General features: G+C 44.4%; 1 long non-coding RNA gene and 1 other non-coding gene across 2 annotated transcripts; both read left to right on the top strand.

The window, feature by feature from the left end:
- The first annotated feature begins 7,300 nt into the window (after positions 1-7,300).
- On the top strand, positions 7,301-26,821 carry LOC134487104 (uncharacterized). The gene is made up of 2 exons (XR_010066811.1): positions 7,301-7,400; positions 26,360-26,821. It is a non-coding gene; the product is annotated as an uncharacterized LOC134487104 (long non-coding RNA).
- LOC120102602 (5.8S ribosomal RNA) lies at positions 18,470-18,621 on the top strand. Its single transcript, XR_005504236.1, has one exon. It is a non-coding gene; the product is annotated as a 5.8S ribosomal RNA (ribosomal RNA).
- Positions 26,822-27,309: the final 488 nt, after the last annotated feature.

Here is a 27,309-nt window from a genome sequence, read left to right on the forward strand (position 1 = left end):
GAGAAGCAACCTATCTTTTCCTGCTGAGTTTTCAGTCAGCACCATCTCAAGCTTAGGTCAAGCTGAAGGGGCAACTGAAGGCTCCTGGCCAGAGCTACTCTCTGGGGTTGGCTGAAGGTCCCTCTAGCCCCTGTCTAAATCCTGACAGCCTGCAAAACAGCCTGCAATCGGTTTTGGCAGACTCCCTGCCTTACCTCTAACCTGGTAACGCAGCAGACACATAAAGCCACAGGGCAGCTGCTCATTCTTTAATCTGCAGGAAGGCTTAACGTTTTGGACTTCTGTGGAATCCCCCAAGGCCAATAGGCCAAGGGAATGTTCCCATTGGACAAACCGTTTCTCCTCTTTTCTGTAACAGACAGTTCACCGACACACAGAAAAACACAACATTAAAAAAAAATTCCTCAGTTCCTGCACCCCCCCTCCAGGGCAGTGTTCTTGCAGCTTTCCACAGCCCAACACCCACCCTGTGGCAGTGTGGGATAAGTGTGGTCAAACTTCCAAGTCCTGTATCACCTAGGGGATGTGCCCTGTGGCTGAGCTGATGCAGAAAACCCCCAAGGCTTCAAAGGAGACACTAAACAGACTGTCTGCTCCTCCCTCTCCCCCAGGGCAGGACTCCACTAAAAAAAAACAAAGGAGCTTCCACCTACCTCTCCCCTTATTCCACCTCCCCGCATCCAAGTAAGGAGACCTCTCCTTAGAGGTAGGTGTTAAAACAGCCAACCAGATAAAGACCACATTAGGACAGAAGATATCACCTATAAGGACAATGGAATACCCAAGGAGACCCAGAACCCCCCCTCCAAATCACCCCCAATTCTAAGGGCCACTGTTGACAGCACACCTAAAAGCTCTAGAACAAAAAGAAATAAATAAACCCAAGAGGAGTAGAAGGCAGGGAATAATCAAAATCAGAGCTGAAATCAACCAAGTACAAACAAAAATGAGTATACAAAGAATCAGCAAAACCAGGAGCTGGTTCTTTGAGAAAATCAACATGATAGATAAACCCTTAGACTAACCAGAGGTCACAGAGGGTGTATCCAAATTAACAAAATCAGAAATGAATAAGGAGGCATAACAGCAGCACCTGAAGAAATTAAAAAAAAATAGATCCTACTAAAAAGCCTATATTCAACAAAACTGGAAAATCTGGAGGAAATGGACAATTTTCTAGACAGATACCATGTACCAAAGCTAAATCAGGAACAAATAAACCATTTAAACACCCCCATAACTCCTAAAGAAATGGAAGCAGTTATTGTTATTAAGAGTCTCCCAACCAAAAAGAGCCCAGGTCCAGATGGATTCAGGTTTGAATTCTATCAGACCTTCACAGAAGACCACATACTTACACTGTTCAAACTGTTCTACAGAATTGAAACAGATGGAACACACCTGCATTCCTTCTATGAATTAATAATTGTATAATAAGATTATACAATTAATCTTATACTGAAACCACACAAAGACCCAACAAAGAAAAAGAAGTTCAGACCAATTTCCCTTCTGATTATTGATGCAAAAATACATTTGTCTTACAAACGGAATCCAAGAACACATCGAAATGATCATCCATCATAATCAAGTAGGCTTCATTCCAGGGATGCAGGGATTGTTTAATATACGAAAATCCATCAATGTAATCCACTATATAAACTAACCCAAAGATAAGAATGACATGGTCATTTGATTAGATGCTGTAAAAGCATTTGACAAAGTTCAACACCCCTTCATGATAAAAGTCCTGGAAAAATCAGGAATTCAAGGCCCATATCTGTACATAGTAAAAGCAATATACAGCAAACCAGTAGCTAACATCAAACTAAATGGAGAGAAAATTGAAGCAATCCAACTAAAATCAGGAACTAAACAAGACTGCCCACACTCTCCCTACTTATTCAATCTAATAGTTGAAGTCATAGCCAGAGCAATCAGACAGTGAAAAGAGGAAAAAGGGATACAAAATTGAAAGGAAGAAATCAAATTATCACTATTTGCAGATGATACGATAGTATAGTTAAGTGACCCCAAAAGTTCTATCAGAGAACTACTTAACCTGATAAACAACTTCAGCAAAGTGCCGGGGTATAAAATTAACTCAGACAATTCAGTAGCCTTCTTCTACTCAAAGGATAAACAGGCTGAGAAAAAAATTAATGAAATGACACCCTTCACAATATTCCCAAGTAATATAAAATATTAACCTGATAAACAACTTCAGCAAAGTGCCGGGGTATAAAATTAACTCAAACAATTCAGTAGCCTTCTTCTACTCAAAGGATAAACAGGCTGAGAAAAAAATTAAGGAAATGACACCCTTCACAATATTCCCAAGTAATATAAAATATCTTGGTGTGACTTTAACCAAGCAAACGAAAGCTCTGTATGACAATAAGTTCAAGTCTCTTAAGAAAAAAATTGAGGAAGAACTGAGAAGATGGAAAGATCTTCCATGCTCATGGATTGGCAGGATTAATATAGTAAAGATGGCCATTTTGCCAAAAGCAATCTAGAGATTCAATACAATCTCCATCAATATCCCTACTCAATTCTTTATAGAGATAAAAAGAGCAATTTGCAAAACCCAGGATAGCGAAAACTATACTCAACATTAAAAGAACTTCTGTGAGAATCACCATCCCTGACTTCAAGCAGTATTACAGAGGAATCGTCATAAAAACTGTAAGGGATTGGTACAGAGACAGACAGATAGATCAGTGGAATAGAATTGAAGACCCAGAAATAAACCCACACATCTATAGTCACTTGATCTTTGACAAAGGAGCTAAAACCATCCAATGGCAGAAAGATAACATTTTCAACAAATGGTGCTGGTACAATTGGAGGTCAGCATGAAGAAGAATGCAAATTGATCCATTCTTATTACCATGTACAAAGCTTAAGTCCAAGTGGATCAAGGCCCTCCACATCAAACCAGATACACTCATACTAAGAGAAGAAAAAATGGGGAAGTGCCTGGAACACATGGGCACTGGGCAAAATTTCCTGAACAAAATGCCAATGGCTCATGCTCTAATATAAAGAATCGACAAATGGGACCTCATAAAGCTGCAAAGCTTTTGTAAAGCAAAAGACACTGTCAATAGGATGAAATGGCAACCAACAGATGGGGAAAAGATCTTTACCAATCCTCCATCTGATACAGGGCTAATATCTAAAACATACAAAGAACTCAAGAAGTTAGAATCCAGAGAGTGAAATAACCCTATTAAAAATGGGGTACAGGATCCAGCTATATCTCTCTTGGGCATATACCCAAAAGATGCCCCAACATATAAAAAAGACACGTGCTCCACTATGTTCATCGCAGCCTTATTTATAATAGCCAGAAGCTGGAAAGAATCCAGATGGCCTTCAACAGAGGAATGGATTCAGAAAATGTGGTACATCTACACAATGGAATATTACTCAGCTATCAAAAACAATGACTTTATGAAATTCATAGGCAAATGGATGGAACTGGAAAATATCATCTTGAGTGAGGTAACCCACTCACAGAAAAACACACGTGGTATGTACTCATTGATAAGTGGATATTAGCCCAAATGCTCGAATTACCCTAGATGCACAGAACACATGAAACTCAAGACGGATGATCAAAATGCAAATGCTTCACTCCTTCTTTAAAAGTGGAACAAGAATACCCTTGGGAGGGAATAGGGAGGCAAAGTTTAGAACAGAGGCAGAAGGAACACCCATTGAGGGCCTGCCCCACATGTGACCCATACATATACAGCCACCAAACTAGATAAGATGGATGAAGCAAAGAAGTGCAGGCCTACAGGAACCAGATGTAGATCTCTTCTGAGAGAAACAGCCAGAATAGAGCAAATACATAGGCAAATGCCATCATTAAACCACTGAACTGAGAATGGGACCCCTGTTGAAGGAATCAGTGAAAGGACTGGAAGAGCTTGAAGGGGCTCGAGACCCCATATGTACAACAATGCCAAGCAACCAGAGCTTCCAGGGACTAAGCCACTACCTAAAGACTATACATGGACTGACCCTGGACTCTGACCTCATAGGTAGCAATGAATATCCTAGTAAGAGCACCATTGGAAGGGGAAGCTCTGGGTCCTGCTAAGACTGAACCCCCAGTGAACTAGATTGTTGGGGGGAGAGTGGCAATGGGGGGAGGATGGGGAGGGGAACACCCATAAAGAAGGAGAGGGGGAGGAATTAGGGGGATGTTTGCCCAGAAACCGGGAAAGGGAATAACACTCGAAATGTATATAAGAAATACTCAAGTTAATAAAAAAAAGGGGTACAGAGCTAAACAAATCATTCTCAGCTGAAGATTATCAAATGGCCAAAAAACATCTAAAGAAATGTTCAACATCCTTAGTCATCAGGGAAATGCAAATCAAAACAACCCTGAAATTCTACCTCACACCATTCAGAAAAGCTAATATAAAAAACTCAGTTGACAGCAGATGCTGGGGAGGATGTGGAGAAAGAAGAACACTCTTCCATTGTTGGTGGGATTGCAAACTGGTACAACCACTTTGGAAATCAGTCTGGAGTTTCCTCAGAAAATTGGAGATTGCACTACCTGAGAACCCAGCTATACCTCTCTTGAGCATATACCTAAAAGGTGCTCCAACATACAACAAAGACACATGCTCCACTATGTTCATATCAGCCTTATTAATAATAGCCAGAAACTGGAAAGAACCCATATGCCCTTCGACAGAGGAATGGATTCAAAAAAGTGATACTTCTACACAGTGGCGTACTACTCAGCTATCAAAAACAATGACTTCATGAAATTCATAGGCAAATGGAATGAACTAGAAAATATCATCCTGTGTGAGGTTACTCAATCACAGGAAAACACACTTGGTATGCACTCATTGATAAGTGGATATTAGCCAAAAAGCTCGAATTACCCAAGATGCAATCCACAGACCACAGGAAGCTCAAGAAGAAGGATGACCAAAATTCACTCCTTCTTAAAAGGGGATATATATATATATATATATATATATATATATATATATATATATATATATGTATGTATGTATATATGTAAGTGTATATATATGTATACTAGATAAAATTGATGAAGTTATAAAATGCATCTTGAAAGTAACCGGATATAGATCTCTCCTGAGAGGCACATCCAGAGCATGTCCAATACAGAAGTCAATGCTAGCAGCAAACCACTGACATGAGAACAAGACCCTTGGAGGGAATTAGACGAAATATTGAAAGAGTTGAAGGAGCATGCAACCCCATCAAAACAACAATGCCAACCAAACAGAGCTTCCAGTGCCCAAACCAGTACCAAAAGACTATACATGGAATAATCCAGGGCTCCAACTGCATATATAGCAGAGAACAGATTTGTTGGGGCACCAGGGGAAGGGGAAGCCCCTGGTCTTGCCAAGGTTGGACCACCAGTGCAGGGGAATATGGGGGGGAATAAAGTGGATGTACAGGGGGAATACCTGTATGGGGGAGGGGGATGGGAGGGAATAGGGGCTTATATACAGGAAATTGGGAAGGGGAATAATGTTTGACATGTAAGTAAAGAAATATATCTAATAAAAATTTTTTAAAAATTAAAATTTAGGAACGAAGAAGATGCCAATGTCAGTTCTGGCTATAATGTTTAGGTCCTGAAATGGAGAAGGGGAGTTAACAAAAGTGAAGACACTGACCACCTTTTGATTTTCAGGCAAGTGGCCACAAATAACTTGAGCTTTTTATATTTATGCAATGACAATTGTGCTTACCCAAGCAGTGATATCATTGCTTATATTATTAAAAGAAATCATAATATCCACATTTCAAAAGATCTATCTTTACACAAAACCCCCAATAGTTCCCCTTCCTCCTTCTCCCATTCCTTGGATCAGTTACCACCTAAACTTATTTCCATTAAAAAGCACAATTTCAGCAAGACAAAAGAGATGTCTGGCCAGTCATGTCCTGTAAACAGGAAGACATACCCGTCTGGTAGCAAACATGGTTACATAGTTATGCATGGTGAGAGGCCTAATTGAACATTTGTTGGTAAACTATCTCTAGTTATTATCTCCTATCTTAATTCCCTTTTAATTGCAGACAAACAAGTTCATTTTACAAAGCAGATCTTCTAGACATCTTTCTAATATATAGATCTTTGTAAGATGTAATCATTCTAAGAGCCATTTTCAAGTCTGTATCAATCCAACATAATCTCTGCATTTTCCATGTCTCTATTGATCAGATATAGCTTCTTAAAAACAGTTATGTAAGCAGGATCTACCTCTCTCCACAACTGACACAGACTTGCTCAGTGTGACTGGGTACTTCTTATCATATAATAATAGAGATATGATTATAAGTCTCAAATTCCCAGGATTTATGGTAACATCTGGAGGATTGATACATACAAAAAGAGGTGAAAAACATTTTATCCCTTGAAAGAGTTTTGAGAAAAATGTAGAATCATCCACAGGGACTTAGCCTGTGTGACTCCAGATGGCCTTGTCCATGACTGATGAAGTGATACAATTTTGATAATGACTATATGCAGTACAATGAAGGAAAGGAGAGCTTGTAGGGCATGCAAACTTGGTACTAAATATAAAGACCACCAAATTTACCTTGTCAACTGAGAAGCGGTTTCCATGGACTTGCCACAGTAGAATCCTGTCACTGAAGCACTCATATGCTATTCCCTGCAGGAGCTACATGGCCACTGCCAGAAAGAGGTAGCACCTCTGCTAAATTATTTCTGATACATGCATGAGGATCTGAGTGCAGTCTCCAGAGAACATGTAAAAACTCATGGGACTGTGTTCCAAGCTAATCATCCTGGTGCCTGTAAAATGGAGAAGAAAGAAACCCTGTGGCTTGACAGAGCCCCAGTCTAGCTATATTGGTAATTCCATGGTCAGCTGGAGACCATGTCACAAAATCAATACAGTAGAGAGTGACTGAGAATGATACCCAGTATTGACCTTTGACCTCCTTATTCACACCTGTGGACATGCACCTGCAGACACATGAACCCCCACACAAACATGTACACACAAAGTACTGTGACCTTATAAGCAGACTCAAGCCTCTTTAGAAAGTTTCATGTCATTTTTTACCCTGTAACATCTCTCATACAGCACACTGTTCCTTATTGTTTGCACTTTATCTTTTCTTAGTTTTAGACATATTATGCCCATTGTCTATCATAATGAATTTCATCTTTAAAAATAACCTCAGAATCATGATATTCATTCAGCTTCCTTGTCTTTAGGCAACAGAAATCATTTTTTTAAACTTATTTTTACAGGAAACTGGAGAGATGACGGAGAAGTTAAGAACATGTACTACTTTTGAAGAAGACCCATGTTAGATTCAAAGAACAAGATGATTCATAATCACTGGTAATTTCAGTTTCAGGCACCCAATATCCTTCCTTTTCTAGCCTCCACAGGCAACCCTATGCAGGCAAATACTCACACATAATTTAATAAAGACACACACCCCCACATACACACGTTTACAATTTAAATTATTTTCTGGCCTTATTTTTTTTTCTAGGACAAAGAGGGTAAAATTATTCAATCTACTTCAAATTTCTGAAGGGGAACAACATTTTGCCTTCTCAATAGGAGACAAACCCCTCCAGATTTAGAGGCATCTAAATCCAAGTTGACACAAGTGTCCATCATATACATTAATGTGCCTTTTGAATTGTCTTTTACTTTTCCGTAATGGTTATTGCTTACAATTGTGTTGCTGCAGATTTGGTTTTACTACAGGCTTCTTTGATGCTCTGAGCTGCTTTGATTTTAATTTCTGCTCCTCTCTCAATTAGCTTCTTTCCCTACAATGTTATTCTATCTTATCATTCATTTTATAACATCCATGCTCCATAAATTTGAAGAAGATAACAATTGCTGCTTAAAGTGTACTTCTTTTCCTTATAGTCACTCTATTGAAAAACATAGACTTTTGCCTTTAATTGTTGTTTTGTTTCTTTGACACAAGCTTTTTCTTTGAGTATAATAATATTGTTTTACTCTTTTAAATTTATCCTTTCCAAGTAAGACAATAGAAAACTTGTGGGGGTGCTTTGTAAATGAATATGAGGATGATCCCTCTTGTCTATATTTTGATGTCTTCTAAATTTGAAAAATGAGTGCTGATTCAGCAACTAAATCCTGCACAGGCAACCACTGTGGAGAGACCAGTGGAAGTATTCCATGACTCCTGATGAATGTCAGATCCCCTTGGACTCATACACTTGACATTTTTAACTAATTTATTACCCTAAACCAAGGTTGTTGGGGTATTTTCTTTCATCCTCTACCTCATATCTCAGAAAGAATGAAGAATATCATATTGGAACAAGGTCACTTGATTCTATTTCACGATGTGAGTAAGAAACCTGGAATCTCCTAGTAGTATTCCTGATTTGGTTATAAAGGAGAACATTTTGTTTTATTTCTCTAGTTATATATAGTACATTTCAGTGTAGATGCCTATTCCTCCACCATGCAAGGAAAGGTCCCTATAAATCTAAGTGATACAAATACAAGTGCTATTGTCTGGTCACCCTGGTTACACAATTCCACTGTGGAAAAGTCTCTGGAATCTACATGCCCCATATTTAAGTTTTTTGATCCACCAGTCTGAGTAATACATGTTCATGAGTCTGAACTTATAGTATCCAGGAGTTGTTTAACTTATCTCTGCAAGACCAAGTTGCCTTCATATGAACTATATATGTATTCTTTTTAAAATTCTCAATAATATGTTCTGTTGCTCTGTAATACTAGGCAGAAATTCCATGTATGTAATTTTTTTCTTGCTTCAGAAATGGGAGAAATGGAAGACACATATGTATAGGGATACTTTCTCTAAGTTTGGGTATTTATCAGCTTTACAGAATTCTTACCATCTCTCATGTCAATCTATTTCCTTACTTTAATTTATGCATATATTTTAAGTCCTATATTTATAGAATTCTAATTTTCTGATTCTTTTAGTTGAGTATTTGCTTGTTTCTGCATGTGATTGCACACATGTGGATGACGGAGTACAATTTATGGCATTCATTTCCTCCTTCCATTGTGTATGTTCCAAGGTTAACAGCCTTGGCAACAAATATCTTTACCTACTGAGCTATTTCACTCTTCCTAGTATATTTCATAATTTATTGTTGCAAGCCCAATTGCTACCCCATGCCAAAAAAGGAATGTTTTCTTGCTGGTGTGTGCTATAATCTAAAGCATTTCTTTAGATTAAGTCATTGTCCTCTTTAATACCCTATTATGATACATATTATCTGTGGGCATGTAGAAACACATATACACACATAATTTCACTGACATACACTGTCGGTGCCCAATGCCCGCACCGACACAGTACCGAGAATCGGGCGAAAGCCTGCGGAATTAAAGAAACACACACACACACACACACACACACACACACAGGTTATTATTAGCCACTCTTTTGTAAAATTTTTAATGATATCACTTCAATACACAAACTTAGAGATATACACCCACAAACTCTCACCTACAAACTATATAGGAAGGTTTTTTTATCAATGTGATATAAAACTAGAGATAACTTGGAAGAAGAAATCTTTTTTTTTCATTATGTATATTTACCCATTGACACAGGGTTCCATACTCTTTTTTTTTTTTATTAACTTGAGTATTTCTTATATACATTTCGAGTGTTATTCCCTTTCCCGGTATCCGGGCAAACATCCCCCTCCCCCCTCCCCTTCCGTATGGGTGTTCCCCTCCCAACCCTCCCCCCATTGCCACCCTCCACCCACCAGTCTAGTTCACTGGGGGTTCAGTCTTAGCAGGACCCAGGGCTTCCCCTTCCACTGGTGCTCTTACTAGGATATTCATTGCTACCTATGAGGTCAGAGTCCAGGGTCAGTCCATGTATAGTCTTTAGTTAGTGGCTTAGTCCCTGGAAGCTCTGGTTGCTTGGCATTGTTGTACATATGGGGTCTCGAGCCCCTTCAAGCTCTTCCAATTCTTTCTCTGATTCCTTCAACGGGGGTTCTATTCTCAGTTCAGTGGTTTGCTGCTGGTATTCACCTCTGTATTTGCTGTATTCTGGCTGTGTCTCTCAGGAGCGATCTACATCCGGCTCCTGTCGGTCTGCACTTCTTTGCTTCATCCATCTTGTCTAATTGGGTGGCTGTATATGTATGGGCCACATGTGGGGCAGGCTCTGAATGGGTGTTCCTTCAGTCTCTGTTTTAATCTTTGCCTCTCTCTTCCCTGCCAAGGGTATTCTTGTTCCCCTTTTAAAGAAGGAGTGAAGCATTCACATTTTGATCATCCGTCTTGAGTTTCATTTGTTCTAGGCATCTAGGGTAATTCAAGCATTTGGGCTAATAGCCACTTATCAATGAGTGCATACCATGTATGTCTTTCTGTGATTGGGTTAGCTCACTCAGGATGATGTTTTCCAGTTCCAACCATTTGCCTATGAATTTCATAAAGTCATTGTTTTTGATAGCTGAGTAATATTCCATTGTGTAGATGTACCACATTTTCTGTATCCATTGCTCTGTTGAAGGGCATCTGGGTTCTTTCCAGCTTCTGGCTATTATAAATAAGGCTGCGATGAACATAGTGGAGCACGTGTCTTTTTTATATGTTGGGGCATCTTTTGGGTATATACCCAAGAGAGGTATAGCTGGATCCTCAGGCAGGTCAATGTCCAATTTTCTGAGGATCCTCCAGACTGATTTCCAGAATGGTTGTACCAGTTTGCAATCCCACCAACAATGGAGGAGTGTTCCTCTTTCTCCACATCCTTGCCAGCATCTGTTGTCCCCTGAGTTTTTGATCTTAGCCATTCTCACTGGTGTGAGGTGAAATCTCAGGGTTGTTTTGATTTGCATTTCCCTTATGACTAAAGATGTTGAACATTTCTTTAGGTGTTTCTCAGCCATTCGGCATTCCTCAGCTGTGAATTGTTTGTTTAGCTCTGAGCCCCATTTTTTAATAGGGTTATTTGTTTCCCTGCGGTCTAACTTCTTGAGTTCTTTGTATATTTTGGATATAAGGCCTCTATCTGTTGTAGGATTGGTAAAGATCTTTTCCCAATCTGTTGGTTGCCGTTTTGTCCTAACCACAGTGTCCTTTGCCTTACAGAAGCTTTGCAGTTTTATGAGATCCCATTTGTCGATTCTTGATCTTAGAGCGTAAGCCATTGGTGTTTTGTTCAGGAAATTTTTTCCAGTGCCCATGTGTTCCAGATGCTTCCCTAGTTTTTCTTCTATTAGTTTGAGTGTGTCTGCTTTGATGTGGAGGTCCTTGATCCACTTGGACTTAAGCTTTGTACAGGGTGATAAGCATGGATCGATCTACATTCTTCTACATGTTGACCTCCAGTTGAACCAGCACCATTTGCTGAAAATGCTATCTTTTTTCCATTGGATGGTTTTGGCTCCTTTGTCAAAAATCAAGTGACCATAGGTGTGTGGGTTCATTTCTGGGTCTTCAATTCTATTCCATTGGTCTATCTGTCTGTCTCTGTACCAATACCATGCAGTTTTTATCACTATTGCTCTGTAATACTGCTTGAGTTCAGGGATAGTGATTCCCCCTGAAGTCCTTTTATTGTTGAGGATAGCTTTAGCTATCCTGGGTTTTTTGTTATTCCAGATGAATTTTCAAATTGTTCTGTCTAACTCTTTGAAGAATTGGATTGGTATTTTGATGGGGATTGCATTGAATCTGTAGATTGCTTTTGGTAAAATGGCCATTTTTACTATATTAATCCTGCCAATCCATGAGCATGGGAGATCTTTCCATCTTCTGAAGTCTTCTTCAATTTCCTTCTTCAGTGTCTTGAAGTTCTTATTGTACAGATCTTTTACTAGCTTGGTTAAAGTCACACCGAGGTACTTTATATTATTTGGGTCTATTATGAAGGGTGTCGTTTCCCTAATTTCTTTCTCGGCTTGTTTCTCTTTTGTATAGAGGAAGGCAACTGATTTATTTGAGTTAATTTTATACCCAGCCACTTTGCTGAAGTTGTTTATCAGCTTTAGTAGTTCTCTGGTGGAACTTTTGGGATCACTTAAATATACTATCATATCATCTGCAAATAGTGATATTTTGACTTCTTCTTTTCCGATCTGTATCCCCTTGACCTCCTTTTGTTGTCTGATTGCTCTGGCTAGAACTTCAAAAACTATATTGAATAAGTAGGGAGAGAGTGGGCAGCCTTGTCTAGTCCCTGATTTTAGTGGGATTGCTTCAAGTTTCTCTCCATTTAGTTTAATGTTAGCAACTGGTTTGCTGTATATGGCTTTTACTATGTTCAGGTTGGGCCTTGAATTCCTATTCTTTCCAGGACTTTTATCATGAAGGGGTGTTGAATTTTGTCAAATGATTTCTCAGCGTCTAATGAAATGATCATGTGGTTTTGTTCTTTCAGTTTGTTTATATAATGGATCACGTTGATGTTTTTCCGTATATTAAACCATCCCTGCATGCCTGGGATGAAGCCTACTTGGTCATGGTGGATGATGGTTTTGATGTGCTCTTGGATTCGGTTTGCCAGAATTTTGTTGAGTATTTTTGCGTCGATATTCATAAGGGAAATTGGTCTGAAGTTCTCTTTCTTTGTTGTGTCTTTGTGTGGTTTAGGTATAAGAGTAATTGTGGCTTCGTAGAAGGAATTCGGTAGTGCTCCATCTGTTTCAATTTTGTGGAATAGTTTGGATAATATTGGTATGAGGTCTTCTATGAAGGTTTGATAGAATTCTGCACTAAACCCGTCTGGACCTGGGCTGTTTTTGGTTGGGAGACCTTTAATGACTGCTTCTATTTCCTTAGGAGTTATGGGTTGTTTAACTGGTTTATCTGTTCCTGATTTAACTTCAGTACCTGGTATCTGTCTAGGAAATTGTCCATTTCCTGAAGATTTTCAAGTTTTGTTGAATATAGGTTTTTATAGTAAGATCTGATGATTTTTTGAATTTCCTCTGAATCTGTTGTTATGTCTTCCTTTTCATTTCTGATTTTGTTAATTTGGACGCACTCTCTGTGTCCTCTCGTTAGTCTGGCTAAGGGTTTATCTATCTTGTTGATTTTCTCAAAGAACCAACTTTTGGTTCTGTTGATTCTTTCTATGGTCCTTTTTGTTTCTACTTGGTTGATTTCAGCTCTGAGTTTGATTATTTCCTGCCTTCTACTCCTCCTGGGTGTATTTGCTTCTTTTTGTTCTAGAGCTTTTAGGTGTGCTGTCAAGCTGCTGACATATGCTCTTTCCTGTTTCTTTCTGCAGGCACTCAGCGCTATGAGTTTTCCTCTTCGCACAGCTTTCATTGTGTCCCATAAGTTTGGGTATGCTGTACCTTCATTTTCATTAAATTCTAAAAAGTTTTTAATTTCTTTCTTTATTTCTTCCTTGACCAGGTTATCATTGAGTAGAGCATTGTTCAATTTCCAAGTATATGTGGGCATTCTTCCTTGATTGTTATTGAAGACCAGTTTTAGGCCGTGGTGGTCCGATAGCACGCATGGGATTATTTCTATCTTTCTGTACCTGTTGAGGCCCGTTTTTTGACCAATTATATGGTCAATTTTGGAGAAAGTACCATGAGGAGCTGAGAAGAAATTATATCCTTTTGCTTTAGGATAGAATGTTCTATAAATATCCGTTAAGTCCATTTGGCTCATGACTTCTCTTAGTCTGTCTACATCTCTGTTTAATTTCTGTTTCCATGATCTGTCCATTGATGAGAGTGGGGTGTTGAAATCTCCCACTATTATTGTGTGAGGTGCAATGGGTGTTTTGAGCTTTAGTAAGGTTTCTTTTACATATGTCGGTGCCCTTGTATTTGGGGCATAGATATTTAGGATTGAGAGTTCATCTTGGTGGATTTTTCCTTTGATGAATATGAAGTGTCCTTCCTTATCTTTTTTGATGACTTTTAATTGAAAATTGATTTTATTTGATATTAGAATGGCTACTCCAGCTTGCTTCTTCTGACCATTTGCTTGGAAAATTGTTTTCCAGCCTTTCACTCTGAGGTAATGTCTGTCTTTGTCTCTGAGGTGTGTTTCCTGTAGGCAGCAGAATGCAGGGTCCTCGTTGCGTATCCAGTTTGTTAATCTATGTCTTTTTATTGGGGAGTTGAGGCCATTGATGTTGAGAGATATTAAGGAGTAGTGATTATTGCTTCCCGTTATATTCATATTTGGATGTGAGCTTATGTTTGTGTGCTTTCATTCTCTTTGTTTTGTTGCCAAGACGATTAGTTTCTTGCTTGGAAGAAGAAATCTTAACTGAGAAAAAATTCTTCATAAGATTGTCCTATGAAAAAGCCTGTGGGCACTTTCTTGATCAATAATTTTGTTGGAGGGCCCAGCTCCCTGTAGGTTGTCCCACTCTTGGGTTTCTTGTTCCAGCTTTTATAAAAACACAGGCTGAGCAAGCCTTAAATATAGACCAATAAACAATCTTCTTCCACGTCTCTCTAACATTTCCTGCCTGCTTAATCACTGGGATATCTTCCCACCCTACCTGATGCAACTAGGATTTGTTTTAGTGATTTTGTGTTTTGGACTGATGGCTGCTAATGGGATCATAAAATAAGACTTAGGTTGAATCTTTCAACGTTTTAGAAAATGTGTAGAATAATTTTATTCTAATACCCTCATCTTTGAGACACAAGACATCATATATGAAAGGTCAGAAAGATTCTGCCATAAATATAGGCATCCTGAAAGGTTAATTCTTTACAACCAATAGGTCTAGGTAGATAGATATTAGCAAAATGATTGTACATTGTAAGGTTAGTTTATATAAGGAAGTAGCCATGTTTGAAAGTGTCATATAATTGAGGGCCAGATAAAGTAGAAATTCAAAGAAAAAGTGACAGAATGTATCACAGATAAAATATGCCCAATTCACATGAGAACAGCTTAGGAATAAGAGAATACACAAGAGTAGAGAAAGAGAGACAAAAATAGACAAAAGAAAGACAGAGAGAAGTAGAGCAAGAAAGAGAAGTTGTGGTGTGTGGCATGTGTTTGCGGAAGTTTTTACAGATTCAGGTTCTGAGAGAACAAACTATTCACTGGGGAAAACAGAAAAAGCTGGAGAATTAGAAGGATCCAGAAGATTGTAAGACATTGTCCAAGTTAATGTGAGTCCAAGTAGAACAACTCATGAAGATGCCAAGAGAAACCATATTGAATCAGTCAGCTTGGAAGGTTGGATTACATGGAGGCTAGAAGCTCCTAGTATTAGGTCTATAAATAGTAGAACAGAGGGAAAAAATACTCTGGCCTCAGCCTAAAGGATGTATTTGCATAGCTTGGGTAAGACTCTTATCTCATCACTTTATCTAAGAAAAGAAAAGTGACATTCACTTAGAAAGACAGACACACACACAGGCAGACAGACAGACACACACACACATACACAGAGATACACAAACACACAAACATACAAACCTAGAGCAGTGTGGGGAGGGAGGGAAGAAGAGAGGGAGGGAAGAAGGGAGAATGCTTGCAGTCAACCATTGAACTAAGAACAAGGTTCCAAAAAGAGGAGTTAGAGAAAGAACTGAAGTAGTTGAAGGGGTTTGCCACCCCATAAGAAGAACAATATCAACCAACCAAACCCCTGCCCTCGATCTTCCATGGACTAAACAACCATCCCAAGAATACACAAGGATGAGCCTATGACTCCATCTGCATATGAAGCAGAGGATATCCTTTTCAGGCACCAATGGGAGCAAATGCCCTTGGTCCTGTCAAGGCTTGATGTCCCAGTGTAGGGAACTGTCAGAATGGGCAGGTTGGAAGGAGTGAGTGGGTGGGTGAGGAACTGCCCTCATAGAACGGGAGGCATGAGAGGAAATAATAGCTGGTTTCTAGAGGGCAAATTAGGAAAGGGGATAATATTTAAAATGTGAATTAAAAAATCCCCTCCCCCAATAAAAGAAAAAGAAAAATAGAGAAAGAAAAAGAGAAACAAATGGGGGTACATAACTAAACAGATGCCGACTGGCGATGTGGCTGCTTAATTCCCATGATAGTCAAGCAGCTTCTGGGAAACCAAAGTCTTTGGGTTCCAGTGGGGAGTATGGTTGCAAAGCTGAAACTTAATGGAATTGACGGAAGGGCACCAACAGGAGTGGAGCCTGCAGCTTAATCTGACTCAACACGGGAAACCTCACCCGGCCCGGACACAGACAGGATTGACAGATTGATAGCTCTTTCTCGATTCCGTGGGTGGTGGTGCATGGCCGTTCTTAGTTGGTGGAACGATATGTCTGGTTAATTCCGATAATGAACGAGACTCTAACATGCTAACTAGTTACGCGACCCCCTGAGCGGTCGGCGTCCCCCAACTTCTTAGAGGGACAAGTGGCGTTCAGCCACCCGAGATTGAGCAATAACAGGTATGTGATGCCCTTAGATGTCCGGGGCTGCACGCATGCCACACTGACTGGCTCAGCGTGTGCCTATCCTACACAGGCAGGCACGGGTAACCCATTGAACCGCATTCGTGATGGAGATTGGGGATTGCAATTATTCTCCATGAACGAGGAATTTCCAGTAAGTGCGGGTCATAAGCTTGCGTTGATTAAGTCCCTGCCCTTTGTACACACTGCCCTTCGCTACTACCGATTGGATGGTTTAGTGAGGCCTGATCGGCCCATGGCCCTGTGAGAGGACTGAGAAGAAGGTCGAACTTGACTATCTTGAGGAAGTAAAAGTTGTAACAAGGTTTCCGAAGGTGAACTGGCGGAAGGATCATGAACGGAGAAGGCCGAGAGGGTGTCTGGTCCTTTCTTGGGCCTGTGTAAGTCCCTCCTCTCACCGGGAGGTGTGTCCCTGGGTCCCGGTCGCCATCGTGGCGCGTGCCGTGGTCGGCCAGCCAAGTGAGCGTTTCGGGAAAGGCGGGGGTCGTTACTGAGCAGTGCGGGGAGGGTGTTTGGTCTGGTCCTTCGAGGGACCTCCTCCGTTCTCTCTCTCTCCCTCCCTCCTCTGCCTCCATCCTCGCTTTCGTGCGCCCACCTCCGCCTCCGCCACTGCCGCCTCCGCCGCCGGCGCCTCCCTTGCCCACCGGCCAGCCACGGCCCTCGGCAGACGGAGGTCATTCTGCCTCTTTCTGGACGGCTCTGTGATCTCATCTCGTGTGCACCGGGGGCGGTACATGATCTCTTCCCGGGCGATGGCCAGGACGTGCTCGCTCTCCTCAGGGCACCTGGCGCCCCTCCGCCACCGCTCTCCTGCTCTGACGGTGCCGGGGTGTCTCTGTCGGGTGCAGGGGGTGCCTGTGCCATGGGTGGGCTTGCGCGTCCCGCCCCGCCTTCTGGGCCTCACGTGTCCGCCCTGCTCCTGTCGGGGTACCTAGCTGTCCTGTTCTGGCACGGAGGTTTAAAGACCCCAGGGGTCGCCCTACAGCCCGTCGGTTGTCTGCAGGAGGGCTTCCCGGTTCCTCCCCTCCTTGAAAGACCCCCCTCCAGAAAGGGGTTTATACGAGCCCAGCCCTAGGCCCTCAAACATAGAAATGACAGATGAATTTTAATACACAGGCCTGAACTAAAATAAGCCTTATGAGAAAGTTCAAGAAGTTCATATGAGTCCCAAGCTTTGTGGGACAAGCTGACCCAACATTTAGACAAAATAGCCCAGAAAAGAAAACAAAATGCAGAAACTAGACTAAAATATGGGCATTGCTCCATGGCCACCTGGCAGGGAAAAAGAAACAGTCCCTGACCCCGTGGGAGACCCGACCACCATGTACTTTTTGCTAACTCACTGTTATGATTATAGCCAAAATAGGTAATGTACACGTATGCCTCAATTACTCCACCAATCACATCCCTGTAACCATGCATCTGCTTCTGTAAGCCTGCTTCTGCTCCCCAAAACACTATAAAAAGCCAGTCCCTGGTTCTGGTAGGCGCGCCAGTCTTCCGAATTGACTGGGACGCCCACAGATACCTGTGCTTCCTGATCAATAAAAATCCTCTTGCAGATTGCAGCCTGTGGACTCGGACTGGTCATTGGGGCTTGAGGATCTCCCTCCTGAGGGAAGATTCTCACTGAGAGTCTTACAGCCTGGCGCTCCCTCAGACTCAGCGGGTCCCCTCCGGCTGCCGGCGCTTCCAGAGACGGCGGTCGGGGAGCCGTGTCGCGAGCCCCCTCTGAGCACCCGTGGGGTCCCGGCCCGAGCGCCCGACTTGCCCGCCCATTGGCCGGCCGCCGCCGGGTGCTCGGTTCGCGGCGTCCCTTGTCCCGTGTGTCCCGCCTTTCTGTTCCTGACCCTGTCTTTTTTTGTCTTTTCACATGTATCCTTTAGTTTCCCGCTGGCCAGCCTGAGGTGGAGCCGCCTTGCTGTTGGCCCCTCTCTTCCCATGCAGTAGGGGCGGGTGGGGGAGCTGGTGCCATTGTTAGCACCCGTACGAGTCCGCTCACACCCCAGATACCAATACGACTCTTAGCAGTGGATCGCTTGGCTCGTGCGTCGATGAAGAATGCAGCCAGCTGCAAGAATTAATGTGAATTGCAGGACACATTGATCATGGACACTTCAACGCACTTGCGGCCCCAGATTCCTCCTGGGGCTACGCCTGTCTGCCTGTCTGAGAGTCACTTGAGGATCAATCATCGCCCCCCCCACCCCTGCGGTTTTGCCACTGCGGGGTGTGCGTCGCGCGGCTGGGACTCTGATCGCAGGGCCTCTCCCCTGGGCCCTCCTTCTCCCGAAGTTCAGATGTGGGAGGCGTCCAGCAGTCGTCCATGCCCGGTGGGTCTGCGCCGGCCTTGTCCTCCTGGTCCATGGCGCCGCGCCCCGGCCACCCTCCTCATGGCTCTTTCCTGCTCTCTCTGCCACTCCCGCTACCATCCTCGCCCGCTCTGCCCCACCGTGGGGACTTGTCGGCGTGGGCCAGTCGGGTGCCTGGGCGCGAGAGGGGCTGCGTCGTCGGGGTCGGCCATCGCGCCTCCGGTCTGGTGGGAGGCGGGCCCCGCCCACTGGCTTGGTGCATCCACCGCCGCCGCCACGCATCCGCCAGTGCGCGCAGAGAGAGCGACCTGCGAGGGTCGGATGGGGGGGCATACCGCACCCACGGGGGCCTGTCTCAGGTCCCTCTCCTCCCCACCTCACTCTGCTAGGGGCTGACGGCTCCGGCGCCAGCCGGCGGGATGCCGGGGCGTCCGTGAGCTGACGCGACTTGCCCCAGGGATGTGGGAGCTGGCCAGGGTAGAGAGGTCGAGGCCCAGGCCTGGGACCCCGGCGCCCTCTCGCTCTCCTCTCCGTCCGTCCGCCCGCGGCCGCGCGCGCCCTCCTTTCCTCCTTCCCCTCTCGACCATGACCTCAGATCAGACGTGACGACCCGCTGAATTTAAGCATATTAGTCAGTGGAGGAAAAGAAACTAACCAGGATTCCCTCAGTAACGGCGAGTGAACAGGGAAGAGCCCAGCGCCGAATCCCCGCCACGTGCCCTGGCGCAGGAAATGTGACGTACGGAAGACCCACTCCCCAGCGCCGCTTGTGGGGGGCCCAAGTTCTTCTGATCGAGGCCCAGCCCGTGGACGGTGTGAGGCTGGTAGCGGGCCCAGGCCCGGGTCTTCCCGGGGTCAGGTTGCTTGGGAATGCAGCCAAAAGCAAGTGGTAAATGCCATTTAAGGCTAAATATCGGCACGAGACCAATAGCCAATAAGTACAGTAAGGAAAAGTTGAAAAGAACTTTGAAGAGAGAGTTCAAGAAGGCGTGAAACCGTTAAGAGGTAGACGGGTGGGGTCAGCAGAGTCCGCCCGGAGGATTCAACCCTGCGGCCCACGTTCAGCCGTGCCAGTGATCCCGGCAGATCTTTCCCGCTCCCCGTTCCTCCGACCTCTCCACCCGCGCATTTTTCTCCCCACTCCACGGGTCCCGCCGTCGCCTTCCCTGCTCCTCCCTCGGGGGGGGGGTGTCGGTGAGGACTCAGGCGGCGGGCGTGGGGTGCAGTGGGGGCGCGCAGGTGGGGCCGGGTGGGGTTGGCGGGGGACCGCCCCCCGAAGTCTGTGACTGGCCGCCGCAGGGCGCACTTCCATCGTGGCAGTGTGCCCAGACTGGCTCCGGGACCGCTGGAAAGGCCCGGCAGGGAAGGTGGCTGGGGGGGGGCGGTGCGGCATCACCCTTGGGCCCCGGACCACCCCGCCCCGAGTGTTACAACACATCCTCTCCATACAGAAGACACTGACAGACACTTGCGCGCACACACACACACTCACACAGACACACACACACACACAAATATTTAAAATGATGTTTAAAAAAAAACAGTCTTCCTGTATAAAAGAGGTTTAAAGGGAAGCTGGTTGACAGAACTTTTTTGTGTTCTTTTTATTCCCTTTTTTACCAAATAGGAGGTCTCTTTTATTAAAAGCCAAAGTATTAAGTGGCGAGCCGATGTTTCAACTTTCACCATTCTGTTCCTTTCACCAAAAAGAGGGGGTGTTGCTTCTTTGGCTTTTCCTTTTTGAAACTAAATGAAAGTGTAGAACTAGAGTTTTAAAAAGGTTACTCATTGTCAGAGTCCGAATGTGCAGGGCCGGACGTGCCTGAGGGAGAGCCAGAGATAGGACTTGCCAAACCAGCTATCAGCCCCAAGGACACTGATCATCTGTAGCCACCCCCTCCCCTTCCTTCACCCCCCTGAGTGAGATGAGCCACCCTACCTGCCTGCTGAGCTGCTAGAGAGCATGTACTCCTTGCTGATGTAATTTTGCGCCGAAAGTAACTGTGCACCATTTGAATTGACCAATCATGTGTAACTGCGCAAATGCCCCTAACCTCCCCTATATAAACCCCCGAGTTTGGAGGCTCGGGGTCGATTCCTCTGCCTCCTGTGTGAGATACGTATCGACCCAGGATCCCGCTAATAGGGATCTCGTTAATAAAAGCTACCTCTTGCTGTTACATCAAGAATGGCTACTCGTGATTCCTGGGGGCACCCCACCCCACGATCGAAGCGAGAGACGCGGGTCCCCGTTTAGGGGTACGCTCTTTCATATGGGGGCTCGTCTGGGATTGGAGCGTGACCCCCCGGAACCCCGAATGCCCCTTGGAGGTACGTTGGTGTGAGTGTTGAAAGCGGCCGCTGTGTATGTGTATGTATGTGTGTTTGTACATTGTGCTTCTCATACTGTGTATTGTGCCATGGTCTAAGGTTTAATTTGAGTGCGCACGGGTGGAAGGGCTTCCCACCCCAAATTTGAGCGCACCCCGTTTTTGAGTGCACTCGGGCGGAAGGGTTTCCCGCCCCGGACAGACACCTGTGAGTACACTTGGGCAGATGGGTTTCCTGCCCCATATTTGAGTGTACTTGAGCGGAAGGGTTTCCCGCTCCAGACAGACGCCTGTGAGTAGATGAAGGATTCCTACTCCGAATAGTCTTTTTCTTTCTTTCTTTTTTTCCTTTTTAGGAAGCGCACAGGGGGACGCCCCAATCGCGCAGGTTCTGGGATGCGTGAGAGACATCCCGAGAGCCAGACTTTGTCGGGAAGACCCGGCAACTGGCAGTCAAAGAGATCTGACTGTGTTTAAAATCTTGGACCGACGACTGTTTGAAATCATGAAACTGTTTGCTTTGTTCGTCGAAGAGTTTTACTTGGTCCCCTTAATGCTTAGTGAGTAAGAAACTTAATCTTTTGGACCCCGCTCTAGTGGCGGTGTGTTGGTTGATAGCCAAAGTTAATTTTTAAAACAGTGTTTTATCTGTGCTTGTGCTCGCAGCCAGTGGTGATGAGTTGGGAAAGATTTAAATTTTGCTTGGGAGTAAGGAATCTTAAAGGCGGAGTTTCAGCCAGTTTGGCACTTAGTGCGTAGCTGCCTAAAAGATCAGAAATGCTGTCAACAGGCTATTAAAAAAAAAAAAAAAGGACAGACTGTTAGAAATGCTACAGGAAGAATGATCTAAAAAGGCTGAGAGCTAGGTGGGAGAGGACTATAAGGAAAACAAGAACAAGAAAGGAATTTCTGACATTTGCTCATAGTAGGAGAGCGCTCATTTAGAGAAGTTCTTTAAGGGAGCCTGCCTTATCAGGCAGTGGCCAAGGTCAGGATTAATGTTTTCTTTTCCATGGGCCTTTAAACCCAGTGAGACAGTTTGGTAAAGGGCTGCTACTGAGGCCCTGATAGCCCCAGGTGAATTGGTTACGATTCTTTTGTCAGCCACCTGGCATCTAGCACCCAGGTTCTAACCATCTCTCCATCCTTTTGTTATTAGTTGTTACTAGAAGCCTAGTGTCATTTGGAGGCTGGTTCTCTTGAGAGGCAAAGCCACGGAGCTGACACTGAAGAGAGATACTCCTTGAGGGAAAATCTAAGCTCGTGCTTATTTGTACAATCGCCTTTTTGTCCAAGAAAACCTCCTGGCTTAGCTGTGTGACTAAATGCTGTTTGCCCTCTTCAGTAGACTTCTATTCTCAAGATTCTCTTGTTTTCTCACCATCCCATTTGAGATGCTTGTTAGTAACTGTTACAGGTCTTCTTTACCACTGAGGAAAGACGGAATCCTACTGGAGACCAGAAAGAAGGTTCCAACATGGATAGAAGGCCCTCACTTCTGCCTGCTCTCTTCAGATGCCTGAAGGTAGGGAGTGCTCCAGGTCTGCCGCCAGACTCCAAGGGTGGGTCTCTGAGGCGCTGGAAAATGCCCCACCAATCTGGCTAAGATAAGGAAAGGATATGAAGAGAAAGTTACAGAAATTTAAAGGGTTAAGTTAAGTTGCTGAGAGTTAGTATAAGTTACAGAAAAAGTAAGGTTGAAAAAGAAAGAGGTAAAAAGAGCAGGAAGCTAGGGAAGAAAAGAGACAAAAAGAAGAGGAAGTTAGAGAGCTAAAGAGAGATAAAAGACAAGAGAGGAACACATACTGGCCACAGTAGTTAGGGAACCTAGGAAGATAGTACCCGGCAAGAGAAGAGAATTCCTGGCTAAAGATCAGTGTGCCTAATACAAAGAAAAAGGACACTGGGTCAGGGACTGCCCAAGAACAAGAGGGGCCACTGGAGAGCTTCTTGGTCCTAGAGTGCTGGCTATGTACAAAGATAGAAGGGAAGTGTGAATACAGGGACCCAATGCTCTGTGCTCCTATGCCCCCCGAGTGGGCCAATATCCAAAGACCTTGAGTGCAAGGGGCTACTGGCAACGAACAATACTTATGGACTGCCCGAAGAACAGTGGACCTTGGCGTGGGCCGGGTAACCCACCCACTAGTTTATGGTCATCCCTGACTGCCCCTATCCCTTGCTCATGAGAAAATTGATCTCCAAAATGGCTTGCATGGGCTAAAATGGCTGGGTGAGGCCACGTGTATGCATATCTACAGACTGTGTATGTGGAGCTTAAGACCTGTCTCAGTGCACCAGTACCTGATGCTGGGAGATGAATGGCTTAGCGCTGTTCTGCTTGGAACATATCACTCCTGCCAGCCGGGCACTAACAATTATCACCCAATCCAGGACTTAAACTGTGATAGAGTGGCTGATGTTTTGCCTTTGAATAGAGTGTCCCAAAAGATGGGACCACTTGTCAGCTGCCATGGACTAGATTCTCCACCGGTTGGGGACAATCTGGTCACCTTGCTGCCCAATCCGGACCTGGAGCCACCACAGCAGGAGTGTCAAGCACTGGCAGAAGCCCATGGGTGGAGGAAAGACCTCTGCGACTGGTTGATTGACCCCTGCTGAAGGCCGAGGCTACCTTGTCTACAGACGGGAACAGTTCTCTTCATGAAGGTCAGAGATAAGTGGGTGCTGCCATGGTGGACAAAACGATGTCATCTGGGATGGCTGAACTTCTACCCCCCCCCCCAGCACATCAGCACTGCAGATGCCTTTGCCATCTCTTGGATGCCCTGGTGAAGCCAACAACTGTGAGTACTATTCATTGCCCAGGAAAACAGGAGGGAAGAGATTCAGTGACATGGGGCAGTGACAAAGCAGATAAAGTGGCTCGGGAAATGGCCATGCAGGAGCCTATCCTGGTTACAGGCCTGCAAGAGACAGCCACTGGGAACTGGGATTGGACTAAGGGATGGCCTCACTTAGAATGTACAACAGAAGAAAAGGCCCAAATTGCTTAAACGAAAAAAAAAAAAAAAGACAATGACACACTTGAGGGGAAAGCTATACTCCCCAGAGAACAAAGAAAAGACTCACTTTGCCAAATACAGAAATGGACTCATTTAGGAGATAAAAAGTTTGTCCAAGTAGTTAAGTGTATGTAATAGACTTTAAGATTTTAGCCAGAGAGACAGTAGAAAGTATAAGGTATGTCAATAAGTGAATGCTTACCAAGCAAACAGGGCAAAGAGACCTAGAGAGTTTGGTGAAAAGTCGAAGTGAACTTCACTGAGATAAAATCAGAAAAATATAATCACAAGTATCTCCTAGTGCTTGTAGATACTTTTTCAGGAATAGATAGCTTTCCTCACCAAATGAGAGACGGCTTCTGCAATCATCAAGAAGATACTGGAAGAAATCTTCCCCTGATTTGGAATGCCCAAGGTAATCTGGTCAGACAAAGGCCCTACTTTCGTTGCCAAGGTAAGCCAGGGTGTGGCCAAGTATTTAGAGGTCAATTGGAAATTACATTGTATCTACAGACCTCAAAGTTCAGGACAGGTAGAGTAAATAAATAAAACTCTAAAAGAGATCCTGACCAAATTAAATTAACCATGGAGACTGGCGCAGACTGGGTGATACTCCTTCCCTCTTGCTCTCTTCAGAGCAAGAAATACCCCTTCCAGATTCAGCCTTACCCCCTTTGAGATCTTATATGGGGCCTCAGCCCCCCCCCCCCCCCGACTGTATTAGATGATGTTACTGAACCAACATGTCATAGTACCATAGTAATAATGATTTGTGTGCCAGACTAAAAGACCTACAGGTGATACAGAAAGAAATCTGCTCACAGCTGACAGCAGCCTATGCCCCGGAGACCCCTGAGACATCCCATCAGTTCCAGGTCGGAGATTGTAGCTACACTGAGCCCAGACACTCGAGCCTCGCTGGAAAGGACTGTACCTGGTGCTGATGACCACCCTGACAGCTGTCAATTCTCAGTCCTCACCAGCCGTGTACTGGCTGTTGGGGCTGACAGCTGGCACCTAGAGGGAAATTCAGTCATGTTTGTCCTGGGTTCTATCAAGATAGGTGTGGGGATAGGCTTGATTTCCATTACAAATGGTGTAACATTACATACGTTAGTACTCCTAATACTTCTTGGGACTGTGCCTCAGGGATCACAGTCTGTATACGTTTAGAAGTTCTAAAAGCTAGTCATGACCTTGGTGTATAGGCTTGGATAGTGTCCAGATTAGAATCCTCATGTTAAGACAACAGTACCAAGCTGTTATGCTAGATGAAGCTGAGTTCTCCATGTAGTCCTAAGATTAGAACTACTAACAAAAAAGAAGAAGGGAATGTAGAACTAGAGTTTTAAAAAGGTTACTCATTGTCAGAGTCCGAATGTGCAGGGCCGGACGTGCCTGAGGGAGAGCCAGAGATAGGACTTGCCAAACCAGCAATCAGCCCCAAGGACACTGATCATCTGTAGCCACCCCCTCCCCTTCCTTCACCCCCCTGAGTGAGATGAGCCACCCTACCTGCCTGCTGAGCTGCTAGAGAGCATGTACTCCTTGCTGATGTAATTTTGCGCCGAAAGTAACTGTGCACCATTTGAATTGACCAATCATGTGTAACTGCTCGAATACCCCTAACCTCCCCTATATAAACCCCCGAGTTTGGAGGCTCGGGGTCGATTCCTCTGTCTCCTGTGTGGTATACGTATTGACCCGGGATCCCGCTAATAGGGATCTCGTTAATAAAAGCTACCTCTTGCCTGTTACATCAAGAACAGCTACTCGTGATTCCTGGGGGCACACCACCCCGCGATTGGAACGAGAGACGCGGCTCCCCGTTTAGGGGTACGCTCTTTCAAAAGGAGCTCGACCAGTTGGCCTAGCTTCCCTGTTTCTTTTCCCTCTTCCACTGAAGTTTCTAGTTATGTATTTGTTTGGGAGACCCGAACTCTCTCTCAAGAGAGTTCCATCTCCCCACCCCCACCCACACACACACACAAGGCCTCCTCCCTGTATGTGGGGGAAGGGGGAAGGGTGGACAGGAGCTAGCTGAGAGGGGGTGGGGTGGGGCGGGGCTGGAGAATATGCAGGTCCCTGAATGTCTGTCGGGGAAATACTGCTGCTGCCCTAGCACGCTTCAGTGCTGAGCTGAGCTGTGTCTCTTTAGTGGGGCGGGCGGGCAAGTTTTCTGCCTGAAATCAGTGAGTGATGATTTCAGTGTGAATGTCTGATTGCTTGCTGTCCTTTCAGGGCTCTGGCTCCTGGCAAATGACTGACTGAAGGAAACCAAGTTAGACTCACACCCAGCTGTTTGGAAATGGTAATGGAGTTGGTAGCACACCCTCTGGGAAAGATGAAGACTCCCTTTGCTCACTCTCAATTCCCAGCCTCGCCCTGCCAGCTCGGGGATTTCTAAGTAAGGGTGAATCTGGACCATATATATGTACAGGGTTTGTCGTTTCTGATTCATGTTTAATGTTTAGTTGAATAAAGCTTGTGAAGGGCTGAAGAGATGGCTCCGAGGTTAAGAGCACTCACTGTTCTGCTCTTCCAGAGGTCCGGAGTTCCATTCCACAGAAACCACATGGTGGCTCACAACCCTCTGCAAAGGGATATCCCATGCACTCTACTGCTGTGTGTATATGAAAAGTGCTTTATTGTGTTCATATAAATGAAAATAAATAAATAAACTTTTAAAAGAATGAAACAAAATGAAGCTTGCAAACAAATTGAGTATCTTAAAATGCCAGGCACGTCTATCCACTCCTTTTATTTTATTTCGTGTGTGGATCACATAACCACAGAGGTGGTTCCCGTTTTCTTAACCTCGATAGCCCAACTGGGACAGAAGTGCAAACTGTCATCTACCTATCTGGGAGTGGAGTGGTTGGATACAGGGAGATGGAACATTTGCTGTTAGTAAAGTTCTGCTGTCAGTTTTTTTTCCTTTCATTTTTGGATAGATATCGGGAGCTTTTTGTTTTTTTTAAAGTACAAATTTTGTTTTCTGTGTAACATTCTGATCACAGTTTCCCATCGCAAAGCTCTTTCCAGATCCTTCCTCCCCATCCACCACCCCGTTCTACCCCAGGCCTGCCCTTCGATGTAGTTGATGCATACCCAGGTGAATCTCCATTGGAGAAAGCACGATATTCCCATCTCCTATGACTGTCAATGGCAGATGACTTAAATGCCGGTGA

This window comes from Rattus norvegicus, chromosome 5, assembly GCF_036323735.1.
Source record: "Rattus norvegicus strain BN/NHsdMcwi chromosome 5, GRCr8, whole genome shotgun sequence".
Lineage (NCBI taxonomy): Eukaryota > Metazoa > Chordata > Mammalia > Rodentia > Muridae > Rattus > Rattus norvegicus.